Source organism: Thermobia domestica, unplaced genomic scaffold (genome assembly GCF_964235325.1).
Source record: "Thermobia domestica unplaced genomic scaffold, izTheDome1.hap1.1 HAP1_SCAFFOLD_2056, whole genome shotgun sequence".
Taxonomy (NCBI): domain Eukaryota; kingdom Metazoa; phylum Arthropoda; class Insecta; order Zygentoma; family Lepismatidae; genus Thermobia; species Thermobia domestica.
In genome coordinates, this window is record NW_027657760.1 from 10,792 (window position 1) to 20,079 (window position 9,288).

Here is a 9,288-nt window from a genome sequence, read left to right on the forward strand (position 1 = left end):
CGAAGGCTGTTACCAAGTACACAAGCTCTAAGTAAAAATCTTCTTCAAGATTTTTCATTTCAAACGGTCCTTGTCAGGACCAACACATTATTCGAAAGAGTTAAATCACGAAATTTGCTTCATTCTGTTATGTAGAAACACCTTGAAATCCAATTTCTATATGCTGTTAGTAAAAAAGTAAAGCACATAGCGGAGATGTGTCGTGCTTGTATACGAAAGGCATTTACTCGCCGGAGATCTACACTTAGTCATAATAATTTACTTTTAAAAAGTGGTAATACATTCCGTGTTAAGTATAGTAGTAGGTGCACACGGATCGGAAATCAGGTTATTTTAATGTGCCGTGCAAATAAACAGGCTGTTAGTGTAAGAAATAGTGGGTATAACGCTTAGAATATCGATTAATCGCTATGAAATAATGTTGATAAATTATCTCTTGAAAGTACTATAAAATTAATGTTTCTAGTATTTTCGTACTTGAAGGATAATGAAATTTGAAAAAGAGATGCCAACAGCACCTGGTGTTCCCAGGCGGTCACCCATCCAAGTACTGACCAGGCCCGATGCTGCTTGACTTCGGTGATCGGACGAGAACCGGTATATTCAGCATGGTATGGCCGTTGGCAACTACCTTTTCTTCAATGTCCTGTTAAGGAAGTATGTTTTAAGTAAGAATTGACATTATTAACTATAAAGGCAAGCATATTAACGTCGTTAACATTACTTGGAATATACTAATATTCGAATAAATATTTGAATGTTCGAATGATGAGTGATTCGGATGTTCATAGTGCCACTATGTCCTATCGAGTTTACTATCACGAACCACGTATGAAATTGTATATAAATAAATAAAAATAAATCCTTTATTAAGTATTGATTACAGGAAAAAGGCAAACTTACATTCTTTAATGTACACAATGAAATGTATGAAAGATATTTTTAAGATATGTTTCACTTACCCTTTATAACGCAAGGTAGTTTTCAGTGTAGCATCCTCTTCAGCTGCGAGATAACGTAAGGCAGATGATCATTCAGTCGTGAAGCACTAAAATGTAATATACATTTTAACTATTATCGATAAGAATTATTTACTGCAGGGATGCAAATAAAGTGAGGCAAATTAGTAAATAAAAACCGATACTGTAACTGATAATGTAATTACGTATCTGTATTAGTTGTATATACAGTAATCGCACGATTATCCGCGGAGTTGGATGTTGGCATAATCGCGCATAATCAGCAGTATGAGCAGAAAAGGGAAATGAAATGAAATCTTTAGATTTACGTCGCATACTTATACCGGTTACGCTAAAGGAGACGGTGATGATGAGTACTGAATGAAGAAAGTGGGAGGAAACGGGAGAAACCCGAGAAAACCCATGAGCACGGTCTTTATGCACGACAAAGTTCACACGGCACGAGCTGGGATTGAACCAGGGACCCCAAGCACCGGAGGCCAAAAAGGGACAAAAAGTCTTTCGTGCAACTTTCGTTTTCGGTAAAAAGTTTACACATAATTTAGAAAGAGTAGTTTTCTGGTCTTTTTATTTCACAAGTTGGTTCATGTCTATATTTTTTACATGCATAAAAAATTTTTCAACTCCCTTGCTTAGTTCCTGTTAAAGACCTCTACCTCTGATTGTATTTTTTGCACATATTCTTATTGTTTTCAGACAACATTTCTAAGAGCGTAATTTATCGTCAGCAAGAAAAGAAAAGGAAAGCCTCGGATAGTGGAATGTGTACTGTATATATATATATATATATATATATATATATATATATATATATATATATATATATATATATATATATATATATACGTATTAGTATATAGTTTTATTTTATACGTCTCCTATTATTACACAATGTGCAGATATTGTGAAAGCGCAAGTAAATATGTATAACTCCCCGTTCTGCACTTAATAACTTGAAAGAAGTTCGGGGAAGGTAGTGTAACAGAAAGTGCAAACAGAAATGAGGGTTTACAGGCATTTAATATTATTCCGTAGTAGTATGATTTTTTGTAAAATATATATATATATATATATATATATATATATATATATATATATATATATATATATATATATATATATATATATAACATACATATTCAATGATATAGTAAGAGGTTAGCAGCACTGATAGAACTGCAGAAAGTACAAAACCGTTAATAAGAAAGAGAGAGAGATGGTGGCCGCTTTTGTGCTTTTCATTGGCTAATTCCGAATTGCGCGCGAATACGTACGAGATTTCTTTCTTTTTCCTCTTCGCAGCCCAGATGTTGCCAATTAGAAGTTTTTAGTACTACATTTGTATGAAAATGTTGCCTTTAAGAAATGTGGTTTGCATACGGAGAAAAGAGCAAAATGAATATTTATCTTAGTGGGCATGAAAAAAGACGAAACATTTTGCAAGATGGACACACGAACTTCCTTAATGCAGGCGTTCAGTACATTATTGTAAAGAAAAAAACACTAAAAAGAATTACTTCAATATCCCTAGCAACATTCAACAATTCATAGAGAAAAATCTTTATTTTGAGAACAATGGAAAACTATGTAATTGTAGATAACTACTAAATTTAATGATTAAGGAAAACGTTTAGGCCCGGCCCTTCAGAAAGAAAGTGCACAGAATTTTCTCTCATGGAAGCAATTGCAAAATCAACATTTTGTTTGCAGTTATAATTAGAGGATCTATATACAGGGTGTTCGAAAAAGAATGTATCCTCTTGAAAGAAAATATTCTCTGGGCCCCTAATCCTTTATATACCGAAAGGAAGTTTGTATAGCATTTTTTCTTACCTTCGTTAGAAGAATTGAAAGTGACTACTATCGTGACACGGGAGATATTTGATCGATAGTCGAATTACTCCCATGCTCGAATGAACACGTCTCTTGTAAGGAGAGGAAAGGCTTCTGTGATCCGCTATCGCAGCTGTGTCATATCTGCAGAGAATGTTAGGACACAAACGTGATCTTTGAGAGCCTCGTGAAAAGAAGTCGCATAGTATCATGTGTGGAGACATCGGGGCCATCTGAAGAACGCTTCATCATTAGGACCAAGGGCGAGTTACGAAACACTCTGGGATATATTTATTAACATAACTTCTCGTCATTCTGCAAGTGTGGTGGAGCTCCATCCTATTGAAAAGGAAACCTCGGGAGCCCTCTTCATGTGTAGGTATCGTTCACATCTGAAGCATGTGAAGATAGATTACTGTACTATCGTGTACCTAAAATCATTTTCTACGAATACGAACATGTCTACACTGAAGGCAGTGCAGCTCTTTTTCTCTTTTTTTTTTGGTCATGTATTGTAACGCGGGGCAATGCACACAATAACATGTAATGTTGTGTATCATCATAAAGGGCCAGGGCGATGATTGGATCTTGATGGACGTGGAGAACTGATAGGTGATGTGAGTGGTATTGTGATCTATGGTTGTATGTTTACTGATGAATGCATAAGGAGAGGTGAAGGGGTTGCCTTTTTTTTTATGTCGATCGGCAGGGAAGCGATTGGGAAACTTTTGACTTTGTTTTTCAACCGAATATATTGATTGAATAGGTCGCCGACAATTTTACGGGGCGTCACGTCGTTGCCTTTTTCATGTCGATCGCGAGCGAAGCGAGCGTTTTTTTTTTTTTTTTTTTTACCGACAATATGTATTGAATCGGTTGCCAACACCTTTAGGGGCGCGTCACGTCCTTCTTTCTGTGCTGATCGCGAGCGAAGCGAGCGCGAAATTTTTGACTTTTTTTTTTTTTTTTTACCCACAATATTTATTCAATCGGTCGCCAACACTTTTAGGGGTGCGTCACGTCCTCTTTTCTCTGCTGATCGCGAGCGAAGCGAGCGCGAAATTTTGACCTTTTTTCTCTTTTTAATTCTTTTTTTTTTCTTTAAGAAAAAATATTGATTTCATAGGTCGCCAACATTTTTACGGGATGGAACATCGTTTATTTGTTTTTCCAACCGTCTTTCTGTCTTGAGCCCCCGCCAAGTTAACTTTATGGTGGACAAAAACTATGTGCGGTGGGTTACCGCGGGGTTCTCCCGTTTCCTCCCACTTTCTTCATTCCACCACCATTTCAATCATTTCTCATAATCAGCGCCTCTTTTAGCCTAAGCGGCATAACGTGGGACGTAAAACAAAGATTTCCTTTAGTTGCTTTCTGTCTTGATTACGAGCGCGAAATTTTTTACTTTTTTTTTCTTTCTTTTGATATTATTCATTTAATAGGACGGCAACACCTTTACGGGCCGCCGCGTCGTCGTTTACACTTCTTCAGCCCATATTCTTTCTGCTTGTTCGTTTTCCGGCATCTTGTTATCACCGCCCGCGGGAATGCCTATGTCTTTCATCGCTTTTTGAAGCAAATCTTTAATAAATATGCACTCTCACATTTCTACTAATATGCATACCACAGTGGATAGACTGTAACTAGGAAAGCAGAAGCCTGCATATCATATTATTTAACAGTTGAAAGTGAACTGCCATTTTAAGTTTGATTTTGATCAGATGAGTGCAGTTCAACTCGTCGACAATTGTGAAGATTCTCGAGGTTAGGGACCATCCATTTTGTGCTTTGTAATGAAAATGGCTGCAGCCAAACTTCTCTGATCTGAATGAAACTTGGCATGATGATACATCTTGACCTGCTCTACAAGTTTATTTAGTATTTTCCGTTGCGCAGGCTTTTGCTTCTCCAGGTTCTCCCATGGAACTGAGAAACGTATTCAGTCGAACTTCTGCGGTAAGTCAGTATATCATCCTGAGAAGTTTGATCGAGATAGCAGAGGTTCGACTATTCGTTTTTCAATTCCATGTGATATTACAACACGGTGAACTAAATTTATATAGAAACACTTTGATTTTGTTTTGTTTTTTGCTAGCATTAAACTGAGAAAATGTTATTGAATAGACAGAGAACACCACTCAAAGAAAAGTACATCATAAGAATATATATATGGTTGCTGTGGTTCTCGGTTTAATTTGCTAGTTAAGAAACTTGCTCTAAATAAGTACATCTTACAGGTGAAAAACTAAGCCAGGCGATAGAATTAAATATAAAGTTATACACTTTTATTTTACGTTTACTAGTGTTGGGTTACTACTGTAAAATAAGTCAGTATATATGAAAGATAACTGTATTAGGTACTATTTTCCACCGGCGGTGTATTCTTGCATAGTGTACTTAATGTTTACAAGCGGGGCGCTACTAGTATGGATGCATGACAAGTGCTATTGAAACTCGAAAACTAACTGGTTTCCACTACCCTTGCTTATACGTATACCCGCGTCGCCTTCGCTCCTGTTCACTTTGGACGCACATTCTTGCTATCGCTCAGGCCCCCAGCTTTCTCCTGTTTTGGCTCCCTTAAATAGTATTCGTGCTTTTTATTGGCCACCTGGCAAAGCACTTGTAATGATTTTACACCAGTAACTCTAAAATACATGTGTATTACTTTATTTAATTCTGTCGTCTGCAGAATTTTTTTTTTTTCGTACAAATATGCCTTTTCATGCAGAACACTGAATTTTGCCTGTAAATTTTTGAGAATATGCTGTGACGAAACTTGAGCACCGTTCTTCTTTTCTTTCTTATCACGAGTCTTCTTTAGCCTAATGAGCACAATCATCACACGATAACGACTATTCTTTTCATTTAACTTGTAAACAAGTTGAACTAATAATAATAATTGATGTACAAAGGAGAAGTGTCCTACATATTTGAGGTAAAAAATAAAATAAATATACTTCTACTTCATCCGTGTTTACAAAGTTAAATGTTATCGATTTACAAAAAATGGTCACCTATCCACACACTGACCAGGCTCGACACTGCTTGACCATACATATTAAAACATCGGTCCCACTGAATACACAAGTAGTAAGCACATTCACATAAAAATAATTAGGATTACAGTATATAAAATGTGTTAATTAAAATAGCAAATGCCTTACCTTATCACAGGCGATCCAAAGCCACTGCACATCATCTGCTACGCACACTATATTCCTCCAATATTTCACTCACTTCCTATATCACGCAACAGAAAATATTAATAAAATTCACTTAGCAACATTTTCATTTTTAATCAACAATACGTATAACAATTAAGAATAAAATTAATTGTGAGCACATTGTTATAATTAGAATACTGTTTTTATTCGTTTACAAATATGGGATTAATATAGAGCTGGCAGCAACAATATATACAACTCATCCTGTATGTATCGTAAATCCTAACTTGAGAAGACATCTCTGACGCAAACAATGAGACAAGAAATCAAATACTATATCCGACACATTTGGGGTTTATTGAACTTCAATGTTGGAAGATACCACCTTGTCGGTAGTACAAATGTAATATCCTTACAACACGCGGAACTTTTGCCAGGCATATCTAGGAATTTGGGAAGATTAATTGATATCCTTAATGTGCAATGTATGATTATGACGCATTGTTATGTACACGCAGACGGAACCAGGACAATCTATAGATGACATTTGCACTGTGTTTGGACAATTTGTTCGCAGAAAGTAACCGTTTTTGTCTATGAATACTTGAGAACATGGAAGGTATGAGATATACATTTTATGCGCAAATATTATAATACAAATCATTGTTAGTTTGGTGGATGCGTGAAAGAAAGAAAAGGAGTAGATTTTTGCAGACGTCCGGATATAAAGCGAGAACTGAGAATACGCATCTATAACATCTATTTTCTTTGTGTTAATGATATCGATGAACTAAACGGGGAAACTAAAATACAACTGTTTGCAGTATAATTCGAAGTATAGTCAAGTGCAGAGGCGTACTCACGGGGTGTCCACCGGGTGCGGACTCCTCGCAAAAGTTCCTAAGTGAACATACATTTGCAGACTTTCTCATTAAATGTAGTTATTAACAGGGAAAATATTGATGTATCATCAATATAAATCTGATCTTACACTTCATCTGTACTCTGTCTGTATCATGTTTTTGTGAAAAAGTAAGTGGAATATTTATCGTGTTTTCGAATGCAGAATAATAGTATATAGACATAGTGGCTTGTAGTATTGGAACCTTGCCCCCGAAGCTTGGATCCCTTAGAAGAAAAAAAAATGCATGCGCGCCTGGTGAAATGGTTAACGAATTCAGTTCACTCGATGAATCGACAGATAGTAATACACATTTCGACAGATCGACAGCATTCGACAGATACAGACATATGAAAGTAGCACAAGAATTAGGCGAAAGTCCGTGCGTTTCCTCAATTCACGTAGGAAACAACAGAAAATATCAACTACCATAAAATAATCCGTATATATATTTAATTTATTTGGAATAAAATAAATATAGAAACAACCTGTTCATACATAACTACGGTAAGTGCGTTAATTGCTAACGTAAGAACAAATATGAAACAAGGCACAAAATAAAAAAGAAAAATAAAGTTAAAGGGAATAAATATTTAGGCTTGATTGTCATTCGTATTAAGAAGCTGGGTAATAAAATGTTAAAATCTACAGAAAATTATGAAATTAAATCAGGATTTGAAATAAAAGTCTATACATTGGAAGTAGGCCAGGGAGTTTGCAAGGCAGATGTGTGCGACACGCGTTACTTTATAGATTCCCTTCATTGAACTATAGTAAGCAGTACGAAGATGGTACTTTGCGTATAATCACAGGAAGGATTGAAGTTAATTACCATGGTAATATAATTATTTATTGATAAGTATTTCCATGTTAAATTATGAAAATTATAAGCACAAGGAGGGTGAAAAAGTAGTGTGACCGACTTAGCAATGACTGAAACATAAAATAGAAAAGCGAATAAAAACAAATGCCTTTTGAGTTATGTGGAATAAAGTTTCTTCTAGCCAGTAAGGAAGAATAGGATCTGGTGCATTCATTGAATACCTGAAAAAAATCGTTTATCAAAATAGAAGGAAACACACTTATCGTTGTGGCAACTACGAACTTCTGTTTACCTCAGCCCGCCTCAGCAAGTGCTTTCTATCCGGTCCGCGCTCCGTAACCAAACTCAACGCTGCCTGCCAGCGAAAATTTCATTCTTCAGTATCGTTGAGTTTATTGCAGAAAGCAATGGCAGATACGGCATCAGCACCTGCAGCCCCGGCACAGGCTTCTCCTAAGAAGTCTGCAAAGCCTAAGAAACCAAAAACAACACCTTCTCATCCAAGAACATCAGAAATGGTGAACAACGCCATCAAGAATTTGAAGGAAAGGGGAGGAAGTTCACTGCAAGCTATTAAGAAATACATCTCTCAGAACTACAAAGTGGATGCCGAGAAGCTTGCTCCATTTATCAAGAAATACTTGAGAAGTGCAGTTGCTTCTGGGTCTTTGGTTCAGACCAAGGGAAAAGGTGCATCTGGATCGTTTAAGCTTAGTGCTTCATCGCTGAAGGAGAAGCCTGAAGGTGGATCTTCAACCAAGGCGAAACGATCAGCATCAAAGGAGAAGAAGCCTGCGAAAAAGCCAGCAGCTAAACGTCCCAAGAAGACTGGTGAAAAGAAAAAGGCTGCTGCTCCCAAACCTAAGAAATCACCATCTAAAGTGAAGAAGGCAAAAACTCCCAAGAAGCCAAAGGCCCCGAAGCCAAAGAAGGCTACAGCAAAACCGAAAGTGCTAAGAAGGCTGCACCAAAGAAGAAGTAAATGTGTCAGTAAATCATCTGACATTTTAAAACGGCTCTTTTTAGAGCCATCAAATACTTTGAGAAGAGTAAAATTGTGCTTTTCCTATCATTATCACATGTTCATTCATAGCAATGTATAGTATACACGCAAGGGACTTTGAGTTTTCTTTTTAACCGAAGCACTTCTTGATGTAAGTGCTTTATAACAGAGGGGAATTGAGGGTGGGGAAAGAAAGCTTTCACGGGTGTCAAGAATGGTGTACTCGAAAAAAAATGGGGAACACATTACGTAATGTCAATTTGTGATCACTTACTTTTTCCTTGTTCCTATCTTCAAGTAGCGAAACAGTACAGAAAACGCACTTAATGCATTTGTTAGAAAAACTTTTGCAGGCTGACTGGGTTCGATTCTCGGTGGGAGCTCAAATGTTTCGCATTGCACGTTAATAAGTAGGTCCACGTTTGAAACAGCCTTGCTGCTGAAAGGGACACTAAACTAAAATCAACTCTTTTCAAGGCTGGGGTGAAAGAAATGTTCGAACTTATTACAACTCGTGAAAGTGAAGTAGACTGTTTCAATTTAACGTCGTACTATTATGATTTTTATGATAAAGGAGACGG

General features: G+C 36.7%; 1 non-coding gene across 1 annotated transcript; it reads right to left on the reverse strand.

Annotated features, from left to right (window-relative positions):
• Window positions 1-506: 506 nt before the first annotated feature.
• LOC145678205 (5S ribosomal RNA) lies at window positions 507-625 on the reverse strand. The gene has a single exon (XR_014130303.1). It is a non-coding gene; the product is annotated as a 5S ribosomal RNA (ribosomal RNA).
• Window positions 626-9,288: the final 8,663 nt, after the last annotated feature.